The sequence below is a fragment of the Grampus griseus genome, assembly GCF_964374135.1.
Source record: "Grampus griseus genome assembly, chromosome: 1".
NCBI classification, from domain to species: Eukaryota; Metazoa; Chordata; class Mammalia; order Artiodactyla; family Delphinidae; genus Grampus; species Grampus griseus.
In genome coordinates this window covers 175,122,149-175,143,700 of record NC_139017.1, presented here as the reverse complement: position 1 = coordinate 175,143,700, position 21,552 = coordinate 175,122,149, and the positions used below count along the sequence as shown (strand labels likewise).

General features: G+C 55.7%; 1 protein-coding gene across 2 annotated transcripts in view; it reads right to left on the bottom strand.

Annotated features, from left to right (window-relative positions):
- CASZ1 (castor zinc finger 1) overlaps positions 1 to 21,552 on the bottom strand; it is a gene marked incomplete at its 3' end in the record, with an annotated part of 147,207 nt that overhangs the window by 102,776 nt on the left and 22,879 nt on the right. For both annotated transcript variants that reach the window (XM_082665625.1, XM_082665626.1), the window contains exon 2: positions 11,386 to 11,540. The remainder of the gene's footprint in view (positions 1 to 11,385; positions 11,541 to 21,552) is intronic.

Below are 21,552 nucleotides of genomic sequence, written 5' to 3'. Positions count from 1 at the left end.
ACCCTCCCACTCAGCAGCACTTTCCCCACTCCCTGGAGCTCTCTTCAGGCTGCGACCCCCTCCCCAGCCCCTCTCCTGGGCCTGTGTGGAGTTGGGTGGCTCTGAGATCCTGTGGGCGAAGCAGGCTTCTCCCCGCAGGGACCCTCCTAACCAGAGGTGCGCTCTCAGAAATCCTCTGGGTGACAAGTGGCATGTGACCGAAACCCCCGGCCGCTGTGCCATTCCACCAAGGCAAGGAAAGCAAGGAGGCACCAGCCACTCCGTGACCCCCTCCCAAGTCCCCATCCGGCCTCTGGCCTTTGAAGAACACAGGTGACCTTCGACTAAGGGTGGAGCTGGGAAGAAAAGGATCCGCTGTGCTTGGGAAGGTCGCGGCCTGCACAGGGTGTGTGTCCATGCTCTTGCCTCTCATACAGACAGAACCCAGTGGGCCAATCAAATCCCACATGTGGGAGGAACTTGCTAAGTGCCAAGACCAGCATGTGCCGGATGTGGCGGAAGCAGTGGCCTCCACTAATGTCATAACAAAGGCCAGGCCCCAGTGTCAGAAGGGAGGCATTCCACCCAGAGTCTGCGAAGGAGCCCAGGAGAACACACCCCAGCCCACGTGAAGGAGGGAGCAGATGCTGGCGTCCCGATCCTTGCCTTCTCACGGTGGCAGGATGGTGAAGTGGGCTCACGACCAAAGCCCAGTGCACTACAAGTGGGCACAATCAAGTGGGGGAGAGGGAGACCCTGCTTCACCACAGCTGGCATCAGAGGCAGCAGGGGCAACCACGCTGAAGGCCCCTGTCCTGCTCCCCACAGCTGCCTGGAACCAGTGTCACACCCACACGTGGCTCCCCTTTAGAACGGGCACTCGCTGAGAGTGGGGTACACTGTGCTCCCCTTTCACAGGCTCTCCTCTGTTCCTGCCCCTTCTAAGCTGAGCACAGGATGACAGACTCCAGAATCCCCATTGAGTGGACTGGCCTCCCAGTCAGAGTGGCAGGCCATGCCCTGCTGTATTATACACTGTACTCTTTAGCCATTTCCTCTCCCCTTTCTCAAACAGAACTTTAACACAACAGATTAGGAGTAGGTCTAACAGCAACAGGGGGGCAGCTATCCCTCATTCAGCATCTAAGGGTCCCAGGCCCTGTCACAGGCACTCTAGAGATGACATTCCTGCAAAGAAGGTACTACCGTGCCCATTTTACAGGGGAGGACGCTGAGGCTAAGCGTGGTGAAGTGACGGCCACACATCTACAGAACGGTGGACCTGACAGCAACTCAGGTCGGCCTGGTTCCAAAGTCTGTCTCTCTCCATCACACATTTCTCCCAACTAGTTCTCCTGTCTGACCACTAGATCTAGGCAGGGGCAGGCCTGGCTGACCTCTTTTCCCCTGTTGCTCTGTACTGGGTTCTCTGGGCGCTGGTTTAATGTACGCCAAGTGTAATGTAGGTGACAAGCATGACCCCATTCCCAGCCACCTGCCATGCCCTGCTGTGATGTCCGAGGCCTGCACGGCCACAGCAAGCTGGAAGGTCTTCCCAGGAGGAGAAGCAGGAGTGAACCCGACCTTCCGAGGCAGTCCCAGTTATCGTGTCAGTCAGGAAGGGCCTCCCTGCCCGCTCCCCTCCTGCTTGCTTTGCTCTGCGGCGGGTGGTCAGACTTCCAGCCATTGGGATAAGTGGAATTCCTCTTGGATGAGAAGCCCTGTGGCTTCTGCTCACCAACTTCCTTCCCAGCTTGGGAATGTGTGGAGAGCAGCAGTCCAGGCCCCTGGCAGAGGCTGCAGGAGTCCTGATAATTAATTAGCTCTCCATCCTCCCCAGGTGCTCACCAGACACAACCAGATGGTCCCAGCGACGCGCCCTCTACCGCCATCCTCCCCTTGGAACCACACGGCATCTTCCCCTCAGGCTCCCCTCCATCTTTCCCTTCTATGCTGCAAAACCCCGAGAGAGCCCCTTCTCCCCTTCTGCCAGGCCTGGGCCCAGACAGCCCCAGATGGGCAGGGAGGACGTGAGAACCCTGGTTCAGGCTCGCAGGACTGAGAGTTCTAGGTGGGGCCGAAGTTCAGACAGGTTCCAGTTTCTCCTCCTGCCTTCAGTCAGTTCAGTTAGGGAGCTGAGGTGGGATCGGTGCGGGTGGGACCCAGGGCTGAGTCTGCCCCTATTTCTTGGAAATGTTAAGAGATGGCTCTACATCCAAGAGACTCCAACTTAAAACCTCAAACAAATAAGGCCTGGCCGGTACCCCCTCCCCGCAGGAGGGCATCACATAGAAGCTGCTCCAACCAGAAGCAGAAGCCTACTGGGGCCTCTACAGCACCACGGACACACCACTGGCTTTCTGTTGGCACCTCTAGGTCCTAGGAGGGGTGGTGGCCTGCAAGGTGCATGGCTGTGCCCTCTAGACGGCCAGCCTGTGCAGGAACACTAGGCCCAGGCAGGGGTGCAGAGTAACAGAGCAGTGGGGTCCCAAGGGCAAAGAGTTGGAGTCAAGCAACGCTGGAGCCGCAGCTGGGAAGCCCTGGAAGGTCCGAGGCCCAGGAGGCGGGATGGCCCTCTGCAACAGGTCCTGCTTCGGGGAAGACTGCACAGTGACTGGAGCCCAGCATCGCTCGGCAGCCTGTGCCCCGGTGCCAGCAGTTGTGTGACGTGGGCTCTAGCTGGTGACCCTGCTTCACTTTTCTGGGCGTCGGTTTTCCCACGTAAAAAATGAGCCTGAGCTGGACGACCCTCGGGGTGGCCGGGAGCTGGTGCGTGTGGTGTGATGGGCAGAAGGCCTGCTCGCAGTTACGCTCAGGACACGTTCACTGAGATCATGACTGTTGTTGTTATTTTCATAAGCATCACTCTTTTTGATTCGAAATATTCTATAAGCTTCCTTTCAGACAGCGCTACAAAGTAATGGGGAAGATCTGAGCTTACAGCCCAGAAAGCCACATTCCCTGAATTTTTTATGCCCAGAATCGAAACTAGTGAGGACAGGGTAATGATGATTTGATCAGAAGCTGTGAGGGGTCTGGCCAGGTTTCGTGAGCCCGAGTGACCCAGGACTGGCCCGCCCAGGATCCAAGAGGCACTGACCTCAGAGCTGTCAGGAGAACGCAGACAGGTGACCGGCTCTTCCGGGCCCATCTTCATGGGGATGATCTTTGGGGTGAAGCATCTTTATCTGGGGCAGCGAGGGTTAATGCAGGGCTGGGAGAGGCCAGGCAGCACGGAGCACTCCCTGTTTATTAATAAGCTATTTATCACCAGCTTTGCTTTTAATGCCATTTGGGCTTAATGTCGTTAATGAAATATAAATACCCATGCTAACGATGTCGGTCAGAGGCAGCATGGGCAGCAGACGGCTTGCGAAACAGGGCCAAACCGCGGGGCACGCTGGGGAAGAGGCTGAGAGCTCGGGAAGCGGAAGAGGTTCCCCCTGGCTCGGCACCCCTAGCCCCCTTCTGCTCCCACCACAAGACTCCCCAGCTGGCTGTGCCGGGAAAGGCTGGGAGGAGGGCAGCCCGGGGCTGGGGGAGAAAAGAACTCCCTACACAGGATGCTGTTAACTCCCAGAGAACACAGCGGGAGCCAGAGCTCGCACCTCAGGGGCAGTGCCCACCTGGGCATCAGGCCCCTTGGCTGCAGGAGGCTGGACTACCACCAGCTGGCAGCAGTCCCCTCTCGCTGCCCTGACTTCTCTGACCCGTGGGAATGGAGCCCGGGTGAGAGAGGTCATGAGAGGGAGCAGTAAGGATGCCATCACATTTTCCAATAAGGACCCCTCCCCACCCCTGGAATGACATCCCAGGCAGCCTAGTTCCAGTGGATAGCACACTCCCTCCCTAAGAAGCTGGCAAGGGGCTGCTTGGCAGCCTTGAAGGTAGCTCAGAGACGTGGGCAGACGGGTATTTCTGGTCAGTGCCGCGAGGCCTCACAACGTGGAGGTGGCCCTGCAAAGCAGGCTGTTGTCCCTGACCTCGTGCCTGAACTGGCCTGGCCCCTCCCACACAGGGAGCCATCCCTCCGTCCTCTCCCTGGGCTCAGAGCAGATGCCGTTAGCGGATGACCACCTAACCCAGATGACCCCACGGACTTCAGGCCTCGACCTCAGGAGACGCCACGGACTGATCCCAGACGCCAGCCTCACCGGGCGGAAGTGGTCCTGGGACTTGCTCCCCAGCCCGGGGACCACAGTGCCTTTGGAGGGAACTTGGACTCCACTCAGGCAAGGGCCACCTGGGCCCAAACAGAGGTTGGAGACTTTGGCAGGTGGCTGACCTTCGCTCCAGCCTCCTGTCCCCGTACCGTGGTGAGGGGGTCGTTGTGCCACAGCCCCACCCTGCTTGCCAAGCCCACAAACAGCCCCCCAAGGGCTCTGCCTCTTCCAGAGGGAGCTCCAGGCTGTTCCAGGGAGGGAGTCCCACAGCCTCTGGCCCTAGGTGCTCAGAGGTGCCTGAGAAAACGCAGGACCACTGGCAAACTCTGAATTCCAGATAAACGGCGAATACTTTTTTTAGTGTAAGTATGTCCAAAACATGGAACATGGAACATACTTACACTGAAAATGGAACATACTTACACTGAAAATGATTTGCTGTTTGTCTGAAACTCAGATCTCCCCGGGCATCCTGTATTTTTATTCGCTAAATCGGGCAATGCTCTCCCACTCCTCAGCAGGTGGCACCTGGCCGGTGGGGTCGGTTTCTGGTGGGCAAGCAGGACTGGAAGCGAGGGGGCAGAGACCGCCCCCCCCCCCCCGTCTCGAGACAGCAGTCTCCTTTCAAGGGGCCCTGTGCAGAACTGTCCCCCACCCGCCCTCTCCCCTCACTGGCCACTACTGCACTGCCCAACACCATGGCTCACCTGTGGGGGTCCCCTCTCCCCGCACCCCCCAAAGTCACCTCCATGTCCCCAAGGAGTACCGGACTCGTTTGCTGGGGCTTGGTGGAGCTCGGCTCAGCGGCTAATCCCCTGGGTGGCTCCTGTCAGATTATTAATTAGCTAAAGCAGATCGGTCCTGGAACAACACACGCTTGGACTTCAGATAAAGCAGGCCAGGGAAGCCGGGCCGGGGGCGGCTTAAAGCGACAAGACCCCGTTTCTGAACTGCTCCCCGAGGTGGGGCTGTGGCGGCCGGCAGGGCTGGGGCAGGGCGATTGCTGACAGCCCCTCTGCGCTCCTCACGTCCGCTCAGGAGAGCACCTCGGAGGGGGCTCGGGGGTTCGTGCAGACGCACCTGGACGGGGGCGCAGGCGGCCCATGGGAGCAGCAGCCAGCCACAGTGGGTCTTGCTTTTTAATAAAGAGCTTGTGCCCAAGCAGATCACGTCACTCAGAATTCTTCAAAAAGCTTCTCATTCCACTCAGGGCAAAAGCCTGAGTTCTCACGATGGCTCCAAGGCCTGCAGGATCTGGGGGCCACCCCGCCCGACCCCCTTGACCTCACACGACATCTCCCCAACTCCAGCCACACCAGCCTCCCTGCTGTCCTCCAACGTGCCAGGGGTGCTCTCGCCTCTGGGAGCTCACACTTGCTGTTCCCCAACAGGAACCCTCTTCTCCCAGATATTAATTAGGGTGGCTCGCTCCCTCACTTCCTTCTGTCCTTACCCAAATGTCACCATCCCAGGGACGCCCTCCCTAGACGCCACACCTAAGCTGACGAGCCATCCACCGCCACGCACACTCCCTATTCTATTCTATCCCCCAATCGTGCTTCAATTTTCTCCCCGACACACATCCCATCCAACATCTACTTTATTGCTTTAACTCATTTATCATTTGCCTCCCTCCACGAAAATGCTAATGCCACAAGGACAGGAATTCTTGCCTTGTTGGTTCACTGCTGCAGTTCCAACCCGGTTTGTAGTGTCATCAAGCATCAGTAATGCTTGACGGACGAAAACGAAAAATGAACGCCTGGAGGTTAGAGGTCAGGATCTGGACCACCACCTCTTCTGGCTCTGAGTCCCATGTGGCTGAGCCCTGGCCGACCTCAGTGGGCTCCCCAGACACCCACTTTTCCCCCACAATGCTATTCGAGCCCACCCTTCCCTGGCTCTGCAGCACACCAAGTGTTACTTGTATCCTGGTCCTAGCATCCCCTAGATGCATTTCCACGCTCTGGGCCTCCCAGGGATGTCCTAGGGGACCCATCTCCTCGCCACCCCAACCCTGCCCTACCAGCTGGGACTGCTACTCTCTCTGCCCGGGAAACAGCACGGGGTGGGACGACGGTGACGAGGGGGAACACCAGGGCTCCCAGCTGCTGCCCGGCCCCAGCTCTGCTGCTGGCAAACTCCTGAGCTCGGATTGTTTTGACTTGAGTCGGTGAAGCTGAAATATTTGAGTCACAACGGCCCTAAACTTCATTACCAGCTCTCAACACAGATTACTAAGGGAAAAAAGTTACTTTTAATTGCTTTTCCCGATTAGCATTTCTGGAGAAGAAACTAGTGATTAATTACACCCTCCCTCCCCTCAACCGCCCAGGGCCACAGGGGTCCCAAGCGCAGGCTACCAGAAGGCGGCTCAGGGTCAGAAAAGGCTCCTACTCCTGAAGCGCCAAGAAACCAGACTAAACTGGGTGGTGAGCGGAAGGTGGGGACCATCCCCAAGGCTGATTTAACAGAGAACCAGCAGCTGACGGTGTGGGGAGGCCCAGGGGGGCGGCCTCATGCCTCAGCGTGGTATCCTCTGGGCTGAAGGACTTTCTCCCGGACCAGGACTATACCTGGGTGGATTCTAGAAACAGAGAGGTCAGGAAAACTGGGAGAAGACAGAACGGGGAACCTGAAGATCCGCAAGAGAAGACGACGCGTTCCCAGCCACTGGGACTCCCCTCGTGTGCAAAACCTGCCGTCGCTTCTCCAACGCCAGCGTGTTCTTCCTGTGGAGGCTCCAAGGTCACAGGATGGAGGCAGGGCAGAGTGCTTCTCCCCTCGTCCACGAGATGTTAACCCTCCCAAAGCCATGGGCCGCTGTCCCCTTTGGAGCGAGCGCATCACCCTGGGTAGCTCCAGGGGGGCAGGCGCTGCCAGCCTTGCCCAATCCCTCACCCCTTGGGTCTGTGCCTGGTGGAACCCAGAGGCTTCCAACGCTGCTAGGAAGGCGGGAGGCACAAAGGAGACCTGGGGAAGGAGGCCCAAGGCAGGGATGTCGGCAACACCAGGCAGAATCCTCACACAGATTACAAGCCAGAAGGATCAGTAACTCTTCCCACACCATCTCCCCATCACGTCTCTGCCCAGTACAAAGTGGCTACGACCTTGGAGTCCACTGATCCAGGGTGTCACCTGGCGGGGGGGTGGAGGACAGGGGCCCCCGCTCCCCTCAGCCAGGACCTCCCTCTCCAGATGCCGCCCCTCCACGCCTCCACCCCAGCTGCAGGCTCTGGAGCGGCCGGCCCCACACCAGATCAAAGCCCTGGAGGACGGAGTTAGAACTGTCCAGTCCAGTTAGGAGTGAAGGCCATGGATCTAGTGCAGGCCATGGAGGCAGAAAGCAGAAGAGCCTCCCATGCATGCGCGGACACACACGCCTGCCCACCCAGACGCACCCTCCCCCACGGCTCAGCCCAGTGTTTTGATGCCGGCAGACACACCCAGGAAGACTGGTTGACACCCCCTTAGAGCCAGAGGCACCAGCTGCGCGTCTGGGACATCCCCATCACCCCCCGCACGACGTCATCGCCAGCCTGCCCTTCTGCTCCCTCCTGTCACTCCCCCCGGAGGTCAGGCCTCCAGAGCTTTCCTGGAGGGCTGAGCTGGCCCATATCGCTGTGAATATGTTGCCAGCATGGGCAAGTCCTCACTGGGGACTCCACAGCCGGCCGGGACAGCTTCACACTCACTCCAGCCAGGCTCTGGTTGCTGTCTGGGCTATGCAGCACCCACCCAGGGGGGTCGGGGATGGCTTGGCTGTTACAGCATTGCTGCTGGGACTGCCTGCCTTGTCCTGGCCCAAGCAGATGATACCAGGACCCAGGAGAGTGGAGCCTCAGCTCAGGAACCCTGGAAAAAGGGACAGTGGCCTAGGTCAAGTCTGATGAGGTACCTACGGCAATTCACACTGTGAACTGTGGAAAGACTTTCCATGTGGAGAGACGGCCAGGACCCCTGCCCATGAGCTGGGGCTGGAGACTATGCTGGCCGTCTGGAAGTGAGGGGGTCTTAGACAAACCCATTTTTCAGCTCTTAAAGCTGATCAGCTGAGGTTCTGTGCATCCAGGCACAGAGATCATATTTAAAGCCACAGTGAGAGGAACTACACGAGCTTCTAGGCCCAACCTCAGACCCAGCACAGAACCCGTGGAGCAAAGGCACGAAACAGTCTTCAGTGCAGCATCTTAGGGCCAGAAGGACAGTGAGCTGGAAAGTCCCTGCTGAAATCGGTGCTAGGTGCAAGCAGGCCTTGGGCCTTCCCTCCACATGGTGCTGACCCAGGGGCGCCTAATGCCCTCCAGCAAGCTTTCTTAGCAACCAGCACAGCGCCCGGGGTGGTGCTTCTCCCCTTGGCACTGTCAGGTGAGAGAGAGGAGACGCAGGGCCAGGCATCGGGGGCCTGGAAGGCAAGAGTCACCCTGGGGTCTTGTCTCTTCTTCCCCCATTCAATCCATCAGCAAGACCACTTTACTTTCCCTTTAAACACACATGGACCCTGCCCCCTTCTCCCCATTTCCCCCTTCTGTCTCAGCCACTTTTACTGATGTCAAATGGAGGAAAGGAACAACAACAACAAAAACCTGTCTGTGGGACATTCCCAGGGCGAAGAGAAAGGTTCCACTTGGTTCCTAAAATCACCAAAAGCCCCATCGCAGAATTTAACCCAGTGGCTGAATTCAGACTCCCACTCAGGCGGCTGCCTCCTCATTTCTGCCCGTGCCGCCGCCAATCCGTTCTCACCACGGCAGCCCCAGCCATCTTTTTAAAACAAAATCAGATCACTTCACCTCCCTGCTTGAAACCCTCCAGCAGCTGCCTGTCACCCAAAGAATAAAGTCCCAACTTCCCCTGGCACATCATGTCCTACATACCCCAGCCCCACCCCATCCACCTCCCAGCACTGGGGCCTCTCTCTGTCCCCTGAGCTCCCTAAGCTCTCAGCCTCAGCTCCTCCAGACTAGTTCTCCCCTGCTGAAATATTCCACCGCTCTTCGGATGGCTATCCACTTCCTATCCTTCCATCTCAGCTAACTGTCGCCTCCTCAAAGGAGCCTCCTCTGACTGCCCAGTCACTTCCCACCACCGCATCCATTTCCATTCCACACTAATGATTTCCTTGTTGTTTTCTGTGGGTTGGTTTTTTGTCTGCTTACCCAACCAGAACTCCTTGAGAGCCGGTCGTCTTATCACTCTATCCCTAGTGATCGGAAGACACCAGGCCCTCCATAACTATTGAATAAACAGAACCAGATCTTCTGTGGCATAGCCAGAAGTGGGGAGGATCTGAGTCAGACAGGATCAGGCCTGCAGACCAGGCCTGAGCACAGACTTACCCCAAGCCCACACTCTGGTGTGGTAAGGCAGGCCACCTCTGAGACCACGGGTCACCCCTGCCACACAGGATCCTAGCCTGTGACCAAAGGGCCGGGTGAGTGAGAAGGGGCTCGGCCATGACATTCCCACTTGGAGCCCTCTGAGTTCCCAAGCTTCATTATCAAGCCCAAGACGGCCGGTGTCAGGATGCAGGAGTCCCAGAGGACTCAGGGAGCCCATACCCCATGCCGGGTGTAAATCCCAGCTGGCACGGCCCCTGGGAGTCAACCATGAGTGGAAACTTCAGAAAGGGAAAAACTAATGGGCGTGTTTTGCCGAGGGAATGAAGAAAACAAAAAGCCTGCCACTGAGGACAGAACCGGCCAACACTGCCCCCTGGAAAGGGGCTCCACAGGCACTCTGGCAACCTGCTCACGCACGGGGTACAGGGAGCTGGGGAGATCATCCAGAGGCTCAAAGACGCGTGGGCTTGCCATCCCAAGACCCATGATCATCAGGGAAGTAGGGTGGAGCAAGAAGAGCCCGGGAAGGAGCAGAGAAGTACAGGTGCCGGTGCTGACCCGGCCAGAGGGCTGCACAACCAACAGCCTACACGGCCCCATCGCCATCAGGGGACAACAGCCGTACATCTTAAATGTGGATGGACCAGTTCCTGGAGGGTGATCGCATTCTGGACACCAGGAAGAAATGTCCACGTGGTTGCTCCACGTGGTTGCTCCACCACCACAACCAAACGCCACATTTACATCTGATTTGCAAATCTCTAGGCCTTACCCAGGGCTTCTGCTAGTTCCCGAGGTGGCATGGCCCCAAACGACCAGGCCTGCAGCTCTGGGGACCACTCACACCCCAGTGGGCAGCAAGGCACACATCTCTGCAAGTGCTTCCTCCCTGCGAGTTCAAAGTCCAGAGTTGCAGCACTTGGCCACTGGAGGGAGGGGCAGGACACGTCTGCCCTTGGCGCCCATGGAGGGAGAGCACGGGAGGGAGAGCACAGGTGGGTGAGCCGGGGCCGCAGACTCCAGCCTGGCACACGCAAGAGAAGCAGCCCCCAGCCCTGCCCTCCCAGCCACGCTCTCGGCCCTCAGCCTCAGCCCCCGCCCTAAGACGCTGTCAACTTTACCAACACCCAACCCCTCTGGGCTGGTTCCCTCCGGATCTTGAGAGAATACTGACTAATGATCAATACATGGTAAGTCACATGCTGTGTGTCAACCCTCCACCCCAAGAACTGCCAAGTTTGACAACTGTAGGTAAATATCTGACAGTACCAGCCCTACAGGCTACCCACCCCAGGTGTAAGCACTTGCCTTAAGCAAGGGCTACTTCTGAGCCGGGGTCAAAAGATACCTGTGGCCTCTTCTCTAAGGAGGGTCCTGCCTGGGCTGGTGGGCCCCCAGGAGAGCCCCAGCAAGTCATGCATGAGCTCACAGCAGAGCAGGAGTCGCTGCACACACAGACAGGCTGGACTTACCGTTCCCAGAGGTGGTGTGCAGAAATGACCTGACACGTAGCTCCAGGAGCAGTGTCTGCCAGGGCACAGGCCTCACCCGGAGAACCTGCACACTGCTGGCCCCGTTCAATGTCATACAATGGTAACGCTGGGAGGATTCTTCAGGGACAGTTATTCCAACCTCTTTCTTTTACAGGTGGGAAAACAGAGGTCCAGAGGGGAAAAAGCAGTGAATCGACCACAGAGCCAGGGCCCAAATGCAGATATCCTGTTCCTAGGCCCCGGCTCTTTTCTCGAACTTGCAAATTCTCACTTTCACTTGGGGTGGCTAAGCTACCACCGCTGAGAAAGGCCTACGCAGTCCCTCCCCTAAGAAGGAAGCCCTGACCTGGTCAGTCACAGCTCCCGCCCACGTTTCCCAGTGGCATCTTGGGAGTGGGGAGCAGCTACCTTTGCATCCCAAGAAGCCGGGGTCCGAAGTCCATTCCAACACACGCCACAAGAGTTGCAGGACTCCCTTCTACAGGACGGGTCGACGCCGTAACAGCGGGAAAGGCAGGTGGGCTGGAGAGGGTCTTTGCCTTCACTCAGCGAGGTCTGTTTACCTAACAGAAGGAGAAAGGAAAACAGATTATTAGGCTACAACTGAGACCCACACAGCTACTCAGAGAGAAGGACAATGGAGGGTAAGGTTCGGACACCTTGCCCGGCAACAGGCCAGCGAGGTAAGAGATTCTTGGACCTTGCCTACCAATCTGCAGATGGCATTGCCGTGGTACGTGCCATGCCTGACCCTACAACAAATGCACCCTTTGCACAATTATTAGCCAACTGCTATGCAGTCGTCGCACCTAATAAAAGAATCAAACAGGTAGGAACAAAAATAGGCCAATCAGGTGCCACCCCAGGTAACAACAGCGTGATCACACCCTAGATTTGGCACCTGAGGTGAAAGGTCAGCCTAACAATGAATCAAGCTGACACTGGAAACCAGATCAGACCCACGCAACCAGAGTAACCCTTGGCCTCCCCAACCTCCTGCTCCCTCCAGACTTTCCCTCCACCAGCTCCCAGCTGCTCCCATGACCCCCTGATGGCCTTATGGGAAGTCTCTAAAAATGGAATCAACAGGTGTCCCTGCAGCTACCAGGACGGTGATTTTGGCTACTTCTCTTTCCTTCCCCCTCCCCACTCTGGTGCTGTGCCCTTACATCTCATAAAAAAGAAAAGAGGGGGAGATTCCATTGTGATAGGTGTCGAGCCAAAAAAACGTGGCCAAAGAAAGTTGGTGCCCTGCTACCGGCAACCTTTGTGTCAATTTAAGCAAATATTGTGGTGTTTCCATGGTGATTCCTGTTTTGAATATCCACCACACTCACTTTTTAAAGGGCTTTTCCTGTTTGCGTTTCAACTTCAAACCTGTAAATATTTTCAGCCTTTTTAGAAAAATTAGCCCACGTGCGTGCAAACACAGACACACCGCCACCAAACTCGGCACACAAGCTCCCAGGCCTGGAGTCCCAGCCTCACGGATGTGAGAGTGGGTTGCAGGAACCCCGAGGGCGCTGTCCGTCTGCTCTCACACCCACCCCGTGTACAAGGCTGGCATGAGGGAAGGTGGCGGCTGAAACGTCAGTCCTTTCCTTCCCCCTCTGCCGGAGCACTGCAGTACCCACAGCGCCTGGCCTGTGTATTCCCAAAGCCTGTGAGTGGGCCCGGCCCTGATTCCACAGTGTGGCACGGTGTGGGCAGCTGCCTGGCAGGTTCTCCCACTTGGCCCAGCCCCTGGATCCCCTGGGGCCTCCCTGGAGTGCATGAACCCCTCCTCTCTTGCCTCCCAAGGTTGGGCCATGAGTGGAAGGGGGAGCTGGTGCTTCGAAGGCCAGAGCTTCCAGCATCAGCTCCACCCTACCTCCGCTCTGGGCAGTGCCACCGAGACCAGCTCCCTGGGAGAAGCGTCGGGGAGGGCCTGCGACAGTGGTCCCGGGCTTGGAGCAGCCCAGGTCCCACCCCACCCCTTAGCACCACACAGGGTTAACAGCGGGTTTCCTGGTTTCCATGGATTCCCGCCAGGCCCCTAATGTGAGTTTCGTGTGATTTGGGGGAAGTGGATTTCCTTTGTTTTCCAGTTTGGGAATATTTTTTTCTTTAAAAAAGAGGAAAAAACACTTTAATGGGAACTTCAGGGCCACTGGGAGACTCATTCCTCTGGGCTCTGACCCTCCCCTGACTGTTGGTCCAGAATCCCTAACGCCCGGGGCAGCCCACCCACCGACCAAACATCTCTGAGCTGGAGGAAGGGGTGATCACCTACAGATCCTCACCCCCAGAACACACTTCTGCCGGGGGCGGGACGCTCCACTCCCACATCCCACAGAATGACCGCTACCCTACCTGACAGCCAGCTGCTTATACCGCCGGCTGACACTCCTCCCCTTCCAGGCACACACGTTTCCCCAGAGAAAAGGCAAAGAGCTAGAAAGACCAGAGTCTGACCACACATAAATGGTGAACATGACTGGTTCAGAAGGGGGTTCCAGTTACAGGGGAAAAGGGTCTTCCAGACCCTGGTGGGGCCCTTGTCCGGCCTCCGCCAGCTGACGAGGGGCCTGCCCAAGGCAGAGGGACCTTCTCAGCTTTGGCATCAAGGACAACTGAATAAAGGGTGCGGCCAGGCCTCCTTTTCCTCCATCCTCCTCACTCCTGCCACCCTCCAGCCCTGCCAGGGTGCGGCCTTGCTCCAGGACTGTCCCCAACCAAGCAGCCTGACCCAGTTACCAAACCAGGGCGCAGGCCACAGGGCCTGTCGTGGACAGGGCCCTCCCACAGCACAGGCCCAAGGGCCACGGCAGCAGCAGGTGCACAGCCCAAAGGACAGAGCTCTCTGGCCAGCAGCTCCAGGGCGAAGGGGTGAGAAGCCAGGTGCAGGCACGGAAGTAACACTGGGCCAAGAATCAGAAGATAGGGGTCTGAGTCCCAGTTCTGCCGCTTAAGTCACTGTAGGCCCTGGGACAAGCCATGTACTCTCCCCAGGGCCCATCTCCTCGCCCGTCCAGTGGACATAACACCTTCTCCCCTCCTACCTAGCAGACATGGGTGATCAACAAGAGACGTGAAAGGCGTTAAGAGTGCTCCAGAAACGCTCTCGACTAGCAGCACCCTCTTCTTCCAAGTCTCTTCAAGGTAACCTTCCAGAATCTACCCCAAGCGGGCCCATATGCCCCTCTACTCCTCATGCAGCCTTCCCTGTGGCATTTAAATCCATACTGGACTAAAGTCATTTGTTCACAAGTCTGTCTCCGCCATTGATTTTTGACTCCTCAAGGGCAGAGACCAGGTCTTAATTATCGTTGCATCCCCGGCACTTAGCACAACAGCTGGCCCACGGTGTGCTGCGCAAGTGTTCGTGAAACTGAACTAGTTCCTGATTTCATGTCAGAATCAGATGGGCCTGGCTCAGCTTCATCCCTCTCCTCTGACAGAAAACTTCATCACCTATTTTCACGCTCCCTTCTGTTTAGTTTCCCTAAGCCCCAACCTGTGTCCCGGGCTCTCCTGACTCCTCCATCAACGCCATGAATTAATAACTTTCAGGTTCAAGGAGACCGCTTGGTTACTTGACCCTTCTCCAGCTGATCCCAGTAAGAATTGACTGAGCACCTACTATGTGCCAGAGAACATGCTGGGAGTGGAGGGCACACCCTCTGCCAATACGCCTATGTGAGAAGCAATGATATTCTTTTTCCGGACGCCTTCTGTTCGCCGAGCAGCATGCTGAGGGCTGTATGATCTCATGGAATCTTTACAACACGAAGTAGGAAGGATTATGATCCCTGTGGCTAGATTAGGGAGGGCAGGCACAGAGATACGAAGGGACTTGCCAAAGGTCACACAGCTCGCAAGTGCTGGACCCAGGCCTGGACTCGGGCTGACGGACTCCAAGGCCCACCTCACTTGAATGTTCCTCTTCGTCCCCACCCATGACCTCAGCACCCACCCACACCTCATGCTGTTTCCCCTCCTGAATCTCAGTCCTCCTGACCTCCAAACAGGTCTCCATCAAATCCTTCAGAGCCACCCAAAAGCACTCAGAGATCACAGCCAGAGGGAAGGCAAAGGCCAGGCTTAGGCGCTTGCTTCCGGCTGGGCAGCAGGTTGGAGGGAGGTGAGGCCTATGGTGACGCGCCTGGTGCGCAGGAGGAACCCCTGGATCCACCTGGTAAACAGGGTCCCAGCTGTGGGCGTGACCTCCTGGCGAAAGAAGGGGCTGAGCCACCCAGCGCTGTCACCTGATGGGATAAGGACAAGCGGCCAGTCGGGAGAGGGCCACTCTAAGTCAGGAGGCCCTGTGGGCACGGGACAACTTCTATTTCTTCTCTCCAGACAAAGGGTAAGCTAAGGGGCTTTACCTGGGGGGGGCGGTACACAGAGATTTCGGCTACCTCCCCCAAAGTGGTACCTCCTACTGCAATGAACACCTGCCTCAAAGATGCAGGACTGAGAAGCAGGGCCACAAGATCCCCTGCTTTTCACTGGATGAATGTGCAATGGGGGGAGGGAGGGGCGGGGTGGCACCCATCATCTCCCCAAAGGCGAGAAGACCCGGTGGGGGGGGTGGTGGCAGGAGAAGACCTACATCCGAGAGGATAAAGGGATAGAAGATCAGGCTGGGCGGGGGGAGGACAGAGCCCTAATGAGCAGATTTCATAAACCACCTGGAGTGAAAACAAAAGCGCAGACGTGCACACTGCCCAACTTCAGGGCTGTATGGAAAAGGGAAAAAAAACAACAATAAAAAACCACATCTTAATACAAAAATCCTACATGATGTGTTGTGGCACGAAAGTGTTTTTCACTGCATTTTTCATCTGTGATCTCACACAGCCTACGATGGGTACGCCCAACGCAGCAGGTATTTGATGGTACACAAACAGGGCAAACACATACACAACGAAAGCGAGGGCAGCAAATATTCAAATTGGTCCAAGCTGACATCTCATGGCTTCAAGTGGCCTCTGGAGATGGCCACCGTGGCTCCGAGAATGGGCCCCTTTAGATTCCTGAGGGAGGAATCAATGGGGCAAGAACACAGCTCCAATGGAAAGAAACATGTAGAGTTGTGAATTCTCAGAACTCCGCCAGCTGAACTCCGGGCCAGCTGGTTATGTGGCTGTCTGCACTTACGGTGCTGTCCTGCTGCCGACAGGGGCCAGAGAGGGAACCCACACACCAGAGGCCCCTCCTGTGTGTCACTCACTCCACAGTTACTGTCTGTCTCCTTTTTGCCCCACCCCTCACCCTTTTTAATTGTTGGATGAGTTTACAGAGCTGTGAGCCAAAAACAATCAACTCCAGGGAACAGAGTTATACAAAAAAGGGCGTGTCACCAGAGGGAGACGGATATCCATGGAAACCACCACCTTTTCACAGTAGCCTAGGTAAAGCCAGGGGGAGGGGGGCAGTGTGGGCGTGGGGTCATAAGCTCCACCCAGAACAGGGCCCCCCCCAAATGCTGGGGTCACTGAGGAGCTGAGGGAGTCACGTCTAGTACAGAGGGTCAGGAAGTAGGGTCAGCCAGAGACCATCACCAGGGCAGGGCTGCTGGAACTCAAGTGTGCACACACACACTCGTGTGCACACACATGCCACCCCACCAGATCACTGGGACAGCAGTGGTTCAGTGGTTTAGCGTACGAGCTTGGGAGCCAGGCTGCCAGGTATGAGCTGCCACTTACAAGCTGTGTGACCCTGGGCAGACTACTGTAACTTCTCTGTGCCTCAGTCTCCCCATCAATAAAATGGAGATAATAATAGTGCCTCCTACATACGGTTATGAGGATAAAATAATGTATTATGTGTAGCATGCTGAGAAAAGTAACTGGTACATAGTATGTGCTATAAGTACTTAATAGATAAAATCAATCAAAAGGGCTAAAGGAAGAGAACGGGGGAAAGTTTCCAGCCTCTGCCCCTGTAGAGGAGGAAAATAATAATAGTTCACATTTATTACCAAGGACCTTAATACATTAATGCGTGTAATCATCACAAGAATCCAATGAGATAGTTTATTATCCCAATTGGACAGTTGAGGAACTAAGACTCAGAGAGGGATGTGACCCACCCAAGGTCACACACTGGGAAGTGATTTGAACCCAGGCCTGTCCGACACCTGAGCAACATGCTGCTTGGCAAGGAGAGGGAGAGGGAAGCGGGTGGGGAGGTAGCAAGGGAGGAATGATGAGCTTCCAGGAGGTTCTTTTTCCAGACTGGACTTAGATGCACAGCAGTGCAACCCAGATGCGTTTTTCCCAAGCTTACAAAGGAAAACGAAAATCTTCCGAGCCAGTGACTGCCGATGGAAGGAACATGAAGTAGGGGAAAGCTGAGATGGCCAACAGGCTCAGGTATCCACATTCCTCAGGAGATCCTGTCCCAGTCCTGACCCCAGGAGACAAAAGATGCTCTCCAGAATCAGGAGGCCCTGGAGGGGAAGCAGCAGAGTTTGGGGCCCACCTCCCATCACTGAAGGCCCAAAGCCTGGGAAAGGTCCTATTTCTGGGTCAGAAACCTGTGAACAACCCAAGCGTCTGCCTTCTAAGAACTTAGGCAGATTCCTGGAGGGGACAGGGCACAGGCAAGGAGAGCCTAGGCCTCCCCTGTTGCAAGGCCGGGCCCACGGAGGCCCAGGAGGCCTGGGAGGCTGCGAGCTGCTGTCAGAGGCTGCCTACCCTGAGCTGTCTGGCTCTCACCCTGCTCGGAGACAGAGGCCACACAGGCTTGGTGGCTCAGCCCTTTCTGCCATCGACCACCCAAATTCATTCAGATATTTCCTCTCTCCCTTGCTTTTTTAAAAAACTTTAATGTTCTCTATAATTCATCCGTCCCAGAAGATAATCGATAGAGCCCGTAATGAAAATCTGAGCCATATTTTATGATCCGCTGCAAGCAGAAAGGGCCACATCAGCAGGTCCGGTTTCGGCTCTCCCTATCTGTCTTGCCCACTGCCCCGGGGGTTACTTAGCCAGCTGGCCCTGCCCACAGCCCCTCACCCAGAGCTCTGCCCTTGGCCACCCAGGAGGGTGTGAACCACCCAGCTGGAGGAGAGGCTTGGGCCACCACCCCGGCAGCACCCCGGCACCACGACGCTCACTCTACGAACCCCAGTCACAGGATGGTCACCCGCCATTCCAGGGTCTTTCTGGAGCTGCCCCCCACCTGGGACCCTGGCACTCCCACCCTCGAATCTCACAACCCTCTTCAGTCAGGGCCCTTCCAGAAGCCTGAAGACCCTCACCAGGACCTGGAGGTCTGCACCGGCCTCAGGGAGCCAGGCCAGCTCCGACCATGGCATTCGTTCCCCACCACGAAAGGCCACCCGCTCCTGGGGGGTTCCCAGGGGTGCTCCTAGGAACACCTGGGACCCTCGAGTCAGTGGCGGCGGATCATGATCACTCCTTATTACTACCTCGAGCATGTCCCTCCTCTCCCTGGTCTCTGCCCTGTGAGGTGAAGGGTGTGGATGAGCCAGCCTGAGGGGATGCACGGGGGGCTGAGGGGGGCAGCCCCCTCCTGCTCTGACAGGGCCCACTGAGGGGAAACAGAGCCCCGCCCCTTGCCCTGGCGCCACCACTGGGAGCCAATCAGCAGGTGAGGCCCTGCTCCTCCCAGAATGCCTTTCTGCCTGGCACCAATCAGAGAGCGGCACATCACCAGTGCCGGAAGGGGCGACCCCAGAGGGCCCAATCAGAGCCCAGAGGATGCTCCAACATCCCAGAAACAAAGACTGAAACCAATAAGAAGTGTGACTCAGCCATATCGTGGACTACTATGCAGCCATTAACAGACATGTACAGAAAGCAGGACGCTGGGGAGACACAACTCATATGACTCTATCGTTTAGAATGCTGTCCAGTAGAACTTTCGACGCTATCCAGTACGGTAGCCACTGGCCGTGTGTGGCTATGCAGCACTCGAAATTTGGCAGGTGTGACTGTGGAGCTGAATTTTTAATTTTCTTTAATTTTAGTTAAAATGGCCACATGTGCCTAGAGGCTACTGTATTGGACAGCACAGGTTTAGAGAGAGAATTTCATCGAGGTAAAAAAAAATTCTTAATAAAAAATTTAAAAGCCTATCATCCAAGGCAGTAGAACAATCATTATTAACTACAATAACAGAAATAGTTAATGTTCAAGTATGCTGTGTGTCAGGCTCAGTGCTCAAAATTTCATACGGGTCATCACACTGAATCCTCACCACCCTCCAAGATACATACAATCGTTATCCCCACTTTATAGATGAGGAAACTGAGGTTGAGCAATGTTAAGTAACTTACCCAGAGTCACAGCGCTGGGGGACAAAGCTGGGGCTCAAACCCAGGTCACTCTGTTCACCTAACCTGTACTTTTAACTACACTACATGTTTAAAAATTATTTTCTTCACAGTTTTTTGTATTTTCCAATGAGCCATGAGCATGACTTACAATCAGGAAAAACAAGTTTTTTTAAAAAAGACCTTAAAAAGAGGCAAATCCTTTCTCCCCAGGAGGGAAGTTTATGAAGGGATTCCTGGGGCCCCTGGCCAGCTGGGCCTCTAGCTTTTGATCAGAGAAAGGAGAAGGCAGTGTGGTCGCAGGTCCCCTCTGTCCCTGACCCTCCTATTGCCCAGATGCCCGGTACTCAGGAGGCCTCGGGCCCACAGACAATGCTGGGCCTAGGATCCTCCAGCAGCCAGGCTGCCAGTGGGATCCAGTTTCCTTCCAGCCCCACCCTGGAGTCAGTTCCTGACAGGTTTCTCAGCAGTTTTGCAATCATGACCCAGGTCTGCATCTTAAAGAAGGCAGCAGGCCATGGGGCTGTCTGCAAAACGCAACACACACCATTCTTACCATGGACCACCCTTTCCCACTACCTTCTAGAACAGCCAGGAGCTCGGCCAGCAACCAAGCCTGGGACATGCTGTCTGCCCTCGGTGGGCAGGGAGACGCTTGTTTTTCCCAAGGGGGGACAGTCATTGCCCCCATTCACCCACTCTTAGAACTGCATCTTGGTTCAGAACAAGGGGGATGAAGAAATTCCCTTTGGGATTTCCCTGATGGCGCAGTGGTTTAGAATCCGCCTGCCAATGCAGGGGACATGGGTTCGAGCCCCGGTCCAGGAAGGTCCCACATGCTGCGGAGCAACTAAGCCTGTGAGCCACAACTACTGAGCCTGCGCTCTGGAGCCCACGAGCCACAACTACTGAGCCCGCGCACCACAACTACTGAAGCCTGCGCACCTAGAGCCTGGGCTCCGCAACAAGAGAAGCCACCGCAATGAGAAGCCCGCATGCTGCAGCGAAGAGTAGCCCCCACTCACTGCAACCAGAGAAAGCGCGTGTGCAGCAACGAACACCCAACACAACCAAAAATAAATAAATAAATTTATTTTAAAAAAAAAGAAACTCCCCTTGAAAAGTCCATGATGAAAGAAAAAGGCCCAGCAAGTACTGAGCCCAGCTAGAAATGGAATCAGGGAGGATTCTGAGTTGTTTTTGCTTTTTTTCCATAGCCCTAACCTGGAGGGTGGGGGACAGGGAGCCATTACCCCACTTGATCTGGTTTCCATTTCAGCTTTTTATTTTCCCTGAGATGCACAGATTGTTCTGGTTTCGGGGTAGGCAGGATAAATGTCCTTACTTAGAAGGTTTTTATTATTATTATTATTATGGATTTTTGGTTCCGTGCTGTCTGCAGTTCTCTGTCATTTCCAATCTACCTTAGGTTCCCCCTGGATTTATATATTTATTTTTGGGGGTTGGTTTCAGGTGCTTCTAGTTTATCAAACAGTCAGCCCTGTGAGGCACACTGGGTGTTTCCAGAAATTACATCACAAAAGATCATGCAGTTAAAGTGTAAGGGGAAAAAAAACCATAGCTGGTGCTTAATTTTGTATTTTAATTAGCGACTTATTGTAAACGTAGACTTTTAAAATGGAGGTGCCTAAGCAAAACCAGTAAACACGTTTTGCTAATGAATTAATTTCACCTCTTCCCCCACCCCTCCTCCTCCTTCTCATCCTCGTGGCAAATGTCATCTTCCAGATTTTCTTTGCCCTCCTTTTTTTCTACTCCACTTCTTAGTCCTTGCCCAACACATATTAGAAAAAGAATACCCTGAAATAACACCAGGAACCCTGGCACCCGGGACTCTTACAGGAGCCCCGGCTTGTATGAGCACGGAAGAAGCCTTGATAGGCTCCTAGCTGAGGACCCAGCGCGAAGTCTGCCGCTGTGCCCCTTGCTCTGGCCCCAGCCCTGCTTCACTGCTGCCAAACCCCGCTCTGCTGGGTCCCAGAGATCCCTCTGCTCCTGTCAGTGCCCTAAGCTCGGGAAGGGAGACGGAAGAAAGCCCAGTGCAGTGCTGAGTGCCAAGGCAACAGGAAGAGGGTGGAGTCGCCGGCCACCTGGAGCCTGAGCAGGAATGAGGTGAAGAGACCTGGAGAGAGAGGGAAGCTCCCGGTGTTGTGAAACCCAAGAGACCTCTGGTTGCCTGGAGCAAGGAGGAGAGGTGGCACGGTAGGGAAAAGGAAGAGGGAACACAGAGTTAGAGAAAAAGAAGCTGAAACTAGAAAGGTCTG